The following is a 13,459-nucleotide window of genomic DNA, read 5'->3' as shown; positions in this document are numbered from 1 at the left end:
ATCGTTAGGCATTTGTTATACCCTAGTACTTCGTAACACACATGTTTTGTGATCGTAAAAGTAAAAAAATATAAGCAATGTTATTTTAGCACCAATTTCAGTACAAGGGCTTGTTTATGAATCCCATCAAGGGATGATGTGTTTAGACAAAATATCGCTCTATATCATTCTATAATACATTGAATTTTTAACTTAGATTCCGTTAATGTTTTGAAAACTAATTACCTAACAGCCTCTATCAGCTGGACCAACAACCAATCACCACCGACTACCCGGTCCGCGCACGAGATAGATGGACGACATGGTTAAAGCCGCGGGTTCCCGGTGAATACAGGCCACTTCCGGCCAAAGCCACTGGAGGCCTATGGGAGTGGCCTGTGTCCAACAGTGGACATCATACGACTAATATGACGATGATGAACAAGCAGGAGCTCGATTTTCTGTCCTCTTTTTGATTGTGATTAGAACGAATTAGAAGATTCTAAAACTCAACGAACAAATATACAAAGACGAATTTCTACTAAGTAAGTTGGGTATTACAGTGCTGCGGCTGTAAGTATCCTTGTATTTTTAGGGTTCCGTACCTCAAAAAGAAAAAACGGAACCCTTATAGGGTCACTTTGTTGTCCGTCCGTCCGTCTGTCAAGAACCTTTTTCTCAGGAACGCGTCGACGTATCAAACTGAAATTGATATCGAACACTCAAATCTGCGGTCCCTTGAAGCGCTGAAAAAATCAAACTTCTAAGTCAACGCAGTCAAAAGTTACAGTCATTAAACAACGTGTTTCCATACAAATAGCAGTGCACTGAAAACCTGTAGGGCACTTCCAGTTGTACGAGAAACTTGAAATTTGATATGAAGGTAGCTATTATAACACAACTTTCTAGAAAATTATGAAAATCTTGATTTTTTATGTCTGTCTGTAAATATAGTGACAAATTTAATCTGACCCCACACTTCGTACATTTTGCTTAAGAGTAGGGCTCTGCATACACTGGATGATTTAAATCAGTCGGAAAAATCGAGAAATATCTATCTTCAAGACACGATTCCTGTTTACATACCTATAAATGTGCACGGAACCCTTGGTGCGCGAGTCCGACTCGCACTTGCCCGGTTTTTAAGAAACTAGAAAGGCTTTCCATTAGTAGAAAGTACATTCTCTTGTAATAGTCGGGGGCTCTAATTTATTTCTCGTTCACATTCCCGACTTGTCGATATTAAATCGGGTTTTGTCGGCAAGTGGAAGTTTTTCGAGTGTTAAGTGTATTTGCCACGCTATGCAGTTTAAACGGTTTGATGGATTTTCACGGAATTATTATTGGATTCGTTTCAATTCCGCGTATGCGAAAGTAAGTGAGTTAGTCTGTTAGTGTATTTATGTGTGTGAATGAAATTTTGTGTGTAGATAGCTGGTCATTTCAACAAACAGGACAAGTTAAATAAAAGCTTGTAAAAACACGACATGGAACTAGATGAGCTTATATTTAAAGTCAACAATACCAGCGAACATGTAGGTGATAATGATAACCTACATAACACAATCACACAACGACAAAAACATTTGAAGTAGAAACTCCTTATTACCTTATTCCTTATTACACCTCACAAATTCAATTTCAACCGAAAACAGAAATTACGTTACCTCCATGTCACAATACATTTTTTATTTCCCTCGCACGCGGCGCGCTTTAGCAATAAAGAGTGAGATAGCTGCACATGCTATTTGAGGCACGTTCCATAAACACGGTTGATTCGTAATTCGTTATGTAAAGAGAAAATATTTTTTCACGGTCTGGATAATGAGGCCTTTCTTGGGAAAATAAGGGTTTACTATTAAATATGTTTAGTCGTGTTTGATTTCAGACATTTTTACATTATTTTATTTAACTTGTCATTTATGTATGTCTGTCTGTTTGTAGGTATATGCAGTTCAAATCTTGCCAGTTAAATTTGACCCACTTTCAGTACCTAGTCAGATTGACTTGAAAATTGGCAAACTTATGTAAATCCGGTGTCAATACGAGTACAATAATCTGGTAGTATCATCCTGGTAGTCGAGCCAGGAATTCCTCAACGGTTAAAATATTCGGTGCCATTAATGGCATCGACTTGAAATTTGGCCCGGAAATGTAACTGAGATCACAATGCGAGTAAATTTAACAAAAAGTAAAGTCAGCAAAAAAGCTTGTACCTATTAAAGACGAAATTTTTAACAAAAACTTATTTAGGGTAGCCTCCCGAATATGTATTTACAGTTAACTCCATCCACCAATTATTTTTTCATATAAAGGCAAAACCCTCACAAAAAATATGATCAACTCAAACAAAGTCCCGAAAAAAGACAATTACAATAAACGCCTGTTGACTCGGCTGTACAAAAATAACTTCCCCACTTTTTCACAGGCCTGAATATCATATTGCGTTAGACTTTGTAACGCGGAAATGCGTAAACAGAGCCTCGAGCGACCGACGAAATTGTATGAAAGTAATGTAAATATGAACAGAAGGTGTGGAAGAGGTAATTAAGTAAGTTGGGTTGGTACGTGGTCGTATTTCGTGTTTCAGTAATATTTTCTGCAAAGAACAAGCACAACTGGGCCGACTACAACATGAGGGTTGCAGGAAGATCGTTTACGTAAGTAATGAAAAAATGTAGTCCCAAAATGCTACCCTGTGGATTCACATCCAGTTTTTGGTTAAAAAGACAAATTTAATCTTAAATTTTACCAGTTGGATGATAAAATTTATTGTTTAAGACCTACATTCAAAGTTCTCAGCTATAAACATTGTTAAAATTCAAAGGTAGAGATAGAAAACAACAATAGTCATTAACTTCCCTTAGTAGTTTTACATAATTACAAACCTACATGTACGTTCCTTCCTCGTAAATAATGAATTTACTAATACAGTGTTTCCGAAAAAACGTCTCGCATTAAGTATTCTTATAATACTTACTGCCTTTTATACTTATAGGTCCAGCAGATCAATATTATTGTAGACAAACATCCAAGATGTTTCAAATCAATTTCATTCAACACTCTTAGGCTGTTAAGCTAACATTATTCAAATCAAAATGGCTATTATTCTGTCTTCCATTGTTCTTAGCTCTTCAGACGAAGAAACAAATAAATAAGTAATTAAGCGTAGTTTAATCGCAACGTTTAACATTATTATTAACTTTGGAGTTGAATCAAGGATCACAATATAAAGACAAACTTTTTCCATTTTTAGGGTTCCGGAGCCAAAATGGCAAAAACGGAACGCTTATAGTTTCTCCATGTCTGTCTGTCTGTCCGTCCGTCCGCGGCTTTGCTCAGGGACTATCAATGCTGGAAAGCTGTAATTTTGCACGGATAAATATGTATACATCTCTTCCCATCAGGAGACTCACTTGCTCGTTTGCCATCCAGTCGAAAAAAAAAAATACATCCGTCCAAAATTACACATATTATGTATACCGACAAAATGGTACAATATCTTTTTTTATTATTATTTTACCTCCCACAGACGTAAAGTGGGGGTGTTTTTTTTTTCTCATCCAACCCTATAGTGTGGGGTATCGTTGGATAGGTCTTTTTTAAACCATTAGGGTTTTGCGAAGAAGATTTTTCGATTAATTGATTTTTTGCAAAATATTCAATTTTAAAATGCAAATTTTCATTAAAATCGAGCGTCCCCCCCCCCCCTCTAAAATCTAAACCGGTGACTGGCGTACGACACAGACTGACGATATCACCAATATTACTAGATTCAATTTAACCTTATTTCATTTCAAATCGTGCAACTGAATTTTGACCCCCTTTCGGAGGTCGGATTTAATTCACGTTTCAGTAAATGAACGGAGTTTCTATTACAATTGATGAATCAAGTACCATAGAGAAAAGCTTGTACTAACAAATTCACGATAAATACCTATTGTTTTAGCAAATAACGCGTTACCAAGTTGTACTGTTGATCAAAGCCTTCCTGTCTCCAAATATTTTCAGGCGCACATCGTCCAATTTGCCTACCAAAATCCCGACATCGATATTTGTCGTGACTTCAAACCATGTCGTGATCTTGGCATCGCTCCAGCCTAATAAACGGTTGATAGATGGGTATCAAGCTTCTGACTGATATTACGTGCACGAATGTTTTAGTCTGCTCGTTGATCATGACAATTGCTTTTGATATTAGTTTGCGTATCACTAGCTTAGCTATGCTATACCTCTAACAATATCAACATGGTTTCGCCGGAAGACCAGCGCTGACTCCATCCGAGAAGTCAGCATATTTATGCTGATTCGGGAACATTTCGGGCACATAAATAGTTTCCCATTGTCAAGGGTCTCTCCAATAATTATTCTCTATAGACTTTTATATTCCTTAAAAACTAATTAATGTTTATTAACGGTTTTAAAGAAAATAAAAGTCTAGTACCGTATAATTATTGGAGTAGACACATTAACTAATATATTAAGAAGTGTTATATCAGACCACATTTTTAATTTTCATTAAAATTTTATGGAATAATCGAGAAAAACAAATAAAAATGCAACGTTGCCAGCTCAGCAGGTATAAACGCTCTGAATGTAGTGGTCAGATGAGATCGTCTATACATCCCGTTAACGCTACTGCGCACCGTAGCGTTCAGCGTTAGTAATCGGATTTCCATTAAAATTGAGTGATACATGGCAATCGAGACAGCTCGCAGCCTAATGGAGAGGGGTGGATGACGGATCAACGATCTACGTCGGGTTCAAACCCGGTCCAATAATAATAGGGTTTTTTAACCGGCGACGCAAAAAGAGGGGTGTTATAAGTTTGACTGCTGTGTGTGTCTGTCTGTCCGTCTGTTTGTATCACCGTAGCTCTTACACGGGTAGACCGATTTGAATGCGGTTTTTCGTTTGAAATCAGATTTTGTAGCAATGGTTCTTAGACATGTTTCATTAAAATCGGTTGAGCCGTTTTTGAATTATAAACTTTGAAGTGACAAAGTCGGGGTTTTCCAACTTTTTGCTGGTTAGGTTATAATCTTATCTCTTTAAACTAGGAATTCTTGCATATTTAATTTATATAGCTTGGTCTTATCTCAGGGAAAACCACGTGTTTTCGAATTGTGATAGTTTTTGTAATTAGCGTAGCATTTCAGCGGTAAAGTGTCGAATTTGTAAATTGGAAATGATATGAAATGGTTGACAAAAGGATTGCAAATTTTGAAACTACAAACAAATATACGAACGTTGCCAGATTATATTAAGCAAAATCTCGTAATAAACTGTCACCAAGTGCAAAAACACCCTAAAATGGAGAAGCATCTCATAAGTGGTTCAAGCAAGGACTGTAATGTTGAGGTCGGTTAGGAAAGGGCAAAGGCCCCTTGCGAGTTTATTTTGAAAGTTTTAGGGCTCCGCTAGTTTTGGGGCGTTGGCATAAAGTTGAACACAACCAAGACCCAGGAGGCTGCGAAACCTAATTCGAAGTAAATGCTTCAGGGCTACATTTAAAACTGGGTTTTCGTTAAAATAAGATATACACTTACACACTTACAGTTTCTCTGCGTCACTAAGTCTGTCTGTCCGTCCGCCCGCGGCTTGACTTAGAAATTGTTAATGCTAGAAAGTTTAATTTTGAATGGGTTTAAATATCAAGTCAATCTACTGCAAATGGATTGAATTCTGAGTGGGGAATGGGCTGCTTTTTACAAGCTTTTATTTAGTTTCACCTGTGCCGTTGTCTGTCTGTCTGTATTAAAATCTTGCAAGTTAAGTTCGACCAAATTTTAGTCCTTAGTCGGATTTACTTGAAATTGGGCATACTTATGTACATATAGCATGAAAATACGATAATCTGGTAGTCCGGCCAGGATCGTCTCCGCAGGACGGAACTCTTCAACGGTTAATGGCATCGACTTGAAATTTGGTATGCAAATGTACTTTGAGTGACAATGCAAGAAAAGTCGACAAAAGTACAGTCAGCAAAAAAAAGCTTGTATTACAAAGTTTTTTTTTACCAAAACTACGTTACGATTTAGATGAAATTATAGTTTTTATCCCAGAAAATTGCATAGTTCCCGCTGGCTAGCGAAAAACAAATTCTAATTCTATTCTGCGGTCATGATCGCGGGCGACTGCTAATTGTTCAATAAAAGCTTTAATAATAATCATTTGAGAACCTTCTTTGAAGTCGGTAACAAAACCTAAGGCTAGAACCAGCTGAACGAAACAAGACTGCAGAACAGCAAGTCACCTTCTATTGTACCTAATATCATATTCGATCCCTCTCGACGCAATGATAATGTGCTTTACTTTTATTAGATGGTAGTCAGAATATGAAATGGAGGTAATGGAAATACGAATGGAACAATGGAATCGGAAAACAGAAAGGTTTTCGATACAGATAAACTTAAGAAAGTAAATATAGAAATGGTCGGTCCATTTGCTATGCGGTAGTACTGACTAGATACACTTTAACCAACTGAATCGTGGCCTATTGGAACTTTTTCGTAGAAAATGGTTCGACTGTACGTGAAGATGATTTTGTTGAGAACATAGTACAGGCATAGGTAAACTGCTCAAAAATAGGTCGTGTGAGACGCGCTCGCGCGCACCAAGGGTACAGTCGCTAACAGGGATTGTTGAGCAATGGAAAGTACCATGGTAAGTAGGAACAATGGTAAGTACCTTTGTTCGTTATTTGGCTATTTCATTCTGGTTTATCAACAAAAATTTACTACGAGTCTCTATAACTCAGCTATATTACAAACGTGTGGCGAGTGGCTTAACAGTCCTTGTTTCCAAAGATCCAATACTATGTACATATGCCAATGCGGCATGCAATTAAAAATAATCAAACTGACTAGGTACCTGTACCTCTGACAGACAAATTACAAAGTTGTTACCCCTAAAACTGACCGGTATTTGTCACTTCTTGATTTGCAGTATATTTTTAACCGACTTCAACATTCTAAGTTCGGGATATCGCTGCTTATCTAAAATAACTCACTATTGCAAAATACTACGTTTTCGTACTAACCATAAAACTACGTGGAAAATAAGCTAAACTTTGTCGTGAATAAGACACCCAGGTCGCTACTTCAAATAAAGAAAATTTTTAACAAAAAAGTAAAACCGACTCCAAAAAATAAAAAATAACAAAAAATGGAACCGACTACAAAACCCTTGAAAATATTTTTCTAGGTAAGTAGGTACTGCAGCATTACAACGCTGCATGCGAGTTGCTTGTTGCATACTTTTTGTTCATTTTCCAAGCATTTTTACTGGCCGGTTGTGTGCTGGCAGTTAACTCTTTTATATTACACATTTGGTTTCTGATTTGAAATTTGAAAATTGAATTCTTTGATTCGTTGGTTCGACTGATGTTTTTGTTTTTGGCCTCGATTCTTTGATCACATGTTGGATAGCGCAGAGCTCTCGTCTGAGTTGGAATTTTGATTTAAAAAATATTCTGCAACCAGTTTTTCCTTTGGTGTAGTGGTTGATACCAGTGTCAGTACAAGTGATTTTACCAATTGTGTGTGGCCGGCTTGTGCCGCAAGATGTTAAGCGTTTGCCCGCTGCTTTTCTGCTGCACGCCCGTGTGACGGGGCGTTTTAACGATTTCTCCGATACTGCCGATTTTCATCGGTCCTACCTATACCCCTACTCACATCCTGATCTACCACCTACTCGTGATGGGTGTCGCCATGTGGTTATTATCCGCACGTTTAATCTCGGGAGACTGGAGCGTGTGACGTCTACTGCTCCGTGGGATCCGTTAGCGTGGAGGTTCAGAAGAGCATACCGTTTCGTGGTGAACTGTTTAAAAAGAGTTTAAATAACCTAATCACCCCTATAAAATAATGCTAATAATGTTTTGCTAATATCATATATGAAAGACAAACGTATAATAGTTTTTTTCGCTCTCATAGATTTTAGGTTGGTCACCCGGTGAATACATGCATGTAGTCATTAGTACTAGCTTACATCATTTCAGGGATTACCTTAGCTTTTAATATTGTCTTTTGTATAGGTTTTTAGGGGATGATTTCCTTTTCAAAATTTCAAAAAAAGGCCTTTACAAAAGCGCCTTTCTACATAGTTATTGGGTTTTATTTGGCTTGCGGCTGATTAACCTTTTTTCATAACCGTACAAATTATAATTTTCTTACGTACCTAATTCACTAACAGCTCTGTCTAACAACGTGTGATCCCAAAATTTGTTTATTTTTCGGTGTTTTCCTTTTTTGTGTTTATTTTATATTATATCTTTTGTCTAATTTTTTTGTGTTTTTATAGTTATTTGTGTGTTTTTCTTTTATATATAAAGTGCGGCTGTTAAATTTTTAAATAAAAAAATGTTTACTGCAAAATTCTACGTTTTTGATTTATGTCAGCTTGCTTAGGGTTCACGAGCACCTTATGAGCTCTTGGACGTTTAAGTAATGCTGCAGTACGTACTAGCTCGAAGTCGGTGACTCAGCACGAGCCAGCAGGAGTGGGACAACGCACAATAGTCGTCTACCTCACCTACATACTATGGGTTTCAGTCCCTCCTGCTGGTCGTGCTGAGTCACCGACTTCGAGCTAGTACGTACCTACTCGTACTTACCTAGAAAAATATTTTCAAGGGTTTTGTACTCGGTTCCATTTTTTGTTATTTTTTTGGAGTCGGTTTTACTTTTTTGTTATAAATTTTCTTTATTTCTAATAATAATAATAATAATAATAATAATTTATTAGATGTATGTGTGATGTTTGGTGTTCTCACTTTTTAGTGATTCGTAGCCAAGAGCATCTCACAACGATTCCATTAAGCCCAAACACGACTTAGTTACGTTGTTTTATAACAGAGTTCCGTTGCCTACCTTCTGGCTTCAGCATCAGATCAGTTCAAAATAATCATTAACTTAAAGCTTCTTCTTAGTCGCTTATCTAGGTAAGTATATTAATCACGATAATTTAAATTTAACCCGTGAAATACTTGTTATTGATAGTAGTAGTTCCGTTGGTCAAATCTGGTCTTCATCATCAGTTCCACTTCACCAAATTATGATTTGCAAAAGCAAATGCACGAATTACTGCTAAATATATCCAAATTACCATAGGTGTCCCTACAATATTTGAAGAGTTCCCTCGATTTCCTTAAGATCCGATCATCAGATCCTAATTTGCTGCTTATGGGACCTAATTGAAAGCATTCCTAGACGAACTCAAAAATTTTTTAACAAATCGGTTCATAAATGACGGAGTTCTGAGGTAACAAACATTTAAAAAAAATACAACCGAATTGATAACCTCCTCCTTTTTTTTGGAGTCGGTTAAAAATGGACCACGTGGTAGCATTGTGCCGTTATGTGATTGGTTGGAACTCGACGCTATTTTATCGGTAAGAGCGGCCGTATGCCAGTTGCGCCGCGGCTTTTGGCAACTTCACTACGATTCTCTGGTGAACAACGGCACATCGCGAAATAACCCGCGTGATCGTTGCTTATTGTTTATGCAATAATGCTACATCGCAAAATACAGCCATCTTTACGATAAGGGAAGCTAATTATTTATGATTTTTTTCTGCAATAGTGTTACATTACGAAGTGCAACATTCTTCGTGAAAAGTTAAACCTAATTTCATGCATGAAAGTAGAAACTAGTTACTTGCCCTTAAGAAAAAAGGGTAATATTACACGCTCTAAAGTAAGTTTGAGAAACCTAACGTATCAAAATTTTGTGCAATCAGAAATCTAGGCACTGAACAGAATGCTAATTCGAACCAAAGTGTATGATTACTGGTTTCCTTCCTCTTGCTCGGGACTCAACAGCCTGCGTGGTAAAACTGGAGGGCTATGGCTGGTAACTTCCGCAACCAGGTGTACGGCAAAAAGGACCGGTAGATGACACCCGATTCAGGCTAGCCGGGTTAACGGTCGGGCTGGAAAGAATTTTATAAATTAGCCCACAACAAAGCAAAATAACCCTGCCTAAACGATCGCGTCAATGAAATAAACACTTATCCGATTGAAAATCGGCGATACAGAAAAAGGTGCTCCTTAGCACGGAAAGAAAGAAATATGTCGAAAATATGTAGAAAACCGGTTGTGGCACCAACTAGCGGCACTTCTATAACGTCGCCAACACGGCACAGATGAATAAGCACTGATAAGCTGGTTATACCTAAATTCCAAAAAAAATAGCTCTTCAGGACAGAAAACAGAGTTCCGCACTCCACAACCAATGTTCAAAGAATGACACTAAAACAAAAACGCCAAAGGAACAGCCAAGACACAAATTTAAATTTCAAAATTCACACCAAAAATCAACTACATAGTATTAAGACGTAAACAGCCAGCACAAAACCGGCCAGTGAAAACGAATGAAAACAACCAAAAAGTATGCAACACGCAACTCACATGCAGCATTGTAATGCTGCAATACCTAAACTATGGAAGATTCCGCATAAAATACGAACTTCTTAGAAAAATATTACTTAATTCGTACCTTATTGAAAAATCACATGGTCAAAAAGTGTGCGCAGATTTAAGGCTATTGTGCCTCCGCACAGGACGGCGGCGTTTCGAGGTAGTTTCAGATTCGCGGCGTCTAAGTGCTGGAATGACATACCTCCTCCTATACTCGGAGTGACTAGCAGGTACACCTTTGGCGAAAGCTTAAAGGCTATTTGTTGGCATTTCAAAAGCTATAATTCCATTAATTCCTCTCCCTTCCAGCACTATTACACAAAACTTCTTTTTGTTTCGGTTGTTAATTTCATGTTTCCTTTTAGCTCGCGTACCTAACGGTGTTGTATATTTGGCAAGTGAGTGTATAATAGTTATAATAATTATGTTTATGTACTAATGTTAATGTCTTTCAAAGCCATAAAATAATTATGTTTCATTGTTTACAAATTATCTATTTATGTAGTCTTATGTATAGTAATAAAACTGTGTAGTATATCTTTGTAGCGGTCCGAGGGTCACAACGGTGCTGGCTGAAAATCAGCGCTGAGGTGTTTATTATTAACGCTTCAGCATTATGCTGAGCCAGTGTCCTATTCACAACCGCAATGACACATACTTTCCTACGTGTTGTCTATTTGTACTTAATACTATTGTTGTGTCTTGTGTTGTGAATAAATGTATTTTCTTTCTTTCTTTCTTTTCTTTCTTTTTTTCGTAATGGCTACGGAACCCTATTTTGGGCGTGTCCGATACGCTCTTGGCCGGTTTTACTATCAGTAGGATTAAAATTAATGACCAATTATGACACCAATACAATGTAACACGTTAACAGAAACTTCAAAAAAATATGGCAATATATGTACGTTCAATCTTTTCTTATCTTTTCTTCATTACTCCCAGTATAGACCAAATCACTATAAAATCTACCTCATGACGCAATGCCAACTGAAACCGTCTTTACTCGCAGAGACACCTAGTTCCTAGCAGTCGAGAAATCCGGATATAATTGGAAAATCCCGGAACCTTTCTAACCCCGGGAAATAACACGGGATTGTGGCTGTATCAATGTAAAGGTAACTGCGACGTCAGATGTCGCAGTGCGATGCGAGGCAATTGAATATGGTTCTAGTTTCAAACCATTGGTCAAAGGGTTTATTAGGGCAGTTTGTAGATTTAGACTCTTTTCCTGCATCTTTTTTAACCCCCGACGCAAAAAGAGTGGTGTTATGAGTTTGACCGCTATGTATGTTTGTGTGTCTGTCTGTGGCACCGTAGCTCTTAAACGGGTGGACCGATTTGAATGCGGTTTTTACATACAATACAATGGTGGCAACACGATGAGCTGATGCTGCAGCCAGGATATCCAGCACACTAGTACACTCTATAAAAATAATAGCACATATGTCGTGTTTGGATTCGTTTTGATCAGTAATTGATTCTACATACAATGCAATGGTGGCAAAACGATGAGCTGATGCTGCAGCCAGGATATCCAACACACTAGTACACTTTTAAAAAAATAATATACCAGTTTAAAAAACATGAAATAAAAACTTAAATTTAAAATTTAAAAAACCCCCGACACCAAACAACGCCAGCAAAAATAAAAAACACCCTAAAAACGCCGACAAAAAACGTCGCCAAAAAAGACAACTAAAAAGTAAAAAATAATTATGCACTACCTAGCTGTTGCCCGCGACTTCATCTGCGAAGAATTCGTTTATCCCTATCCCGCGGGGACTATGCTGATTTCCCGCAAAATTAGCCTAAGTTAATTTAGTATAAGTACCTAGTAATATTTTTTTATCTAAGCATCGTCGGTGTCCGGGGAACGCTAAGGTTAACAGGTTAAATTTTTAAAGTATTAACCTTACTTGAAATTTTCACAGATTATGTATTACTGTGGCCGCTATAACAACAAATACTTACTAAAAATTAAAAAAAGTTACAAATTAAAGGGGTCGTCATACAAGAAACGTGTTTTTTTCAACTTTTTTTGGTTGCTAGGCGTTATTAGCCGTTGCTAATAACCGTTTTTTTTTGAGCTGCGCGCGGCGTTAGCTGGCAATTCAGAAGCAAACAGCCAGAACCAAGGAGGATGAGAATTGAAATTGTTTTTTATTTGAAATACTTGCACAAGTGCTTACATTTCGGCGATAGTTTTAGAAGCTTTTCTGTAGCTTGCCCTGTTTGTTTATTTATTAATTTATTGTTTGTTTGGGTCAAATCTTGGAAGCTGAATTTGACCACTGCCAGTGGTCCGATCAACTTGAAATTTGGCATACTTATGTAAATTTGGTGACAATATAATAATCTGGTAGTGACATCTTGGTGGTCCTGCCAGGATCGTCTCTGCAGGAGGGAACTCCTCAATAGTTAATAGTACCGACTTGAAATTTGGTACAAGTTTGGACGACAATTCAAGTACAGTCAACAAAATGTACATTCGGCAAAAAAAGCTTGTATTCAAAATGAAATTTTCACCAAAAACTTATTACAAGCATTACATTTATTTGCAGTGTAATGCTATGTTTGCTCGGGTGGAATCTTTCAATTCAAGTTTGAAGTGGATATCTTCAACCGATTGAGCTGAAATTTTACACGCATGTATAAATCCGATGACAATGCAATATTATTATAAGATGGAGTTGATCTGATGATAAAGCTAGCGGGTGACCATAGGAACTCTGTGATAAACGACACGACCACATCGAGTTTGGACTCGTTTGTCGTCTTGACGACTACTTTGGTAACCAGGGGCATTAAGTAAAGTCAGCAAAAAGAACTTATATTAGAAGAATTTTAAGAAAAACTTTTACTGAACTGTTTCCGGAACCCTTCATGTACGAGTCCAACTCGCACTTGACCATTTTTTATATCTACTGTGACGTCTCAAGAGCGAATTAGCGATGTGAATTCCCCGATGTCCGCGCAAAATCGATTCAAATGCGCCGCCGCCCGCGCCGTGGGGCTCGAGTCAGTCACTAGTCATGATTAGTCAGTTGTGCAAGTAGACC

The 13,459-nt window shown here is 37.6% G+C and overlaps 1 protein-coding gene across 1 annotated transcript in view; it reads right to left on the bottom strand.

Annotated features, from left to right (window-relative positions):
* Window positions 1-13,459, bottom strand: part of Syt7 (Synaptotagmin 7) — a 304,885-nt gene that overhangs the window by 281,381 nt on the left and 10,045 nt on the right. The window lies entirely within an intron of this gene.

Source organism: Choristoneura fumiferana, chromosome 28, assembly GCF_025370935.1.
Source record: "Choristoneura fumiferana chromosome 28, NRCan_CFum_1, whole genome shotgun sequence".
NCBI classification, from domain to species: Eukaryota; Metazoa; Arthropoda; class Insecta; order Lepidoptera; family Tortricidae; genus Choristoneura; species Choristoneura fumiferana.
This window is presented reverse-complemented; position numbering and strand designations above follow the sequence as displayed.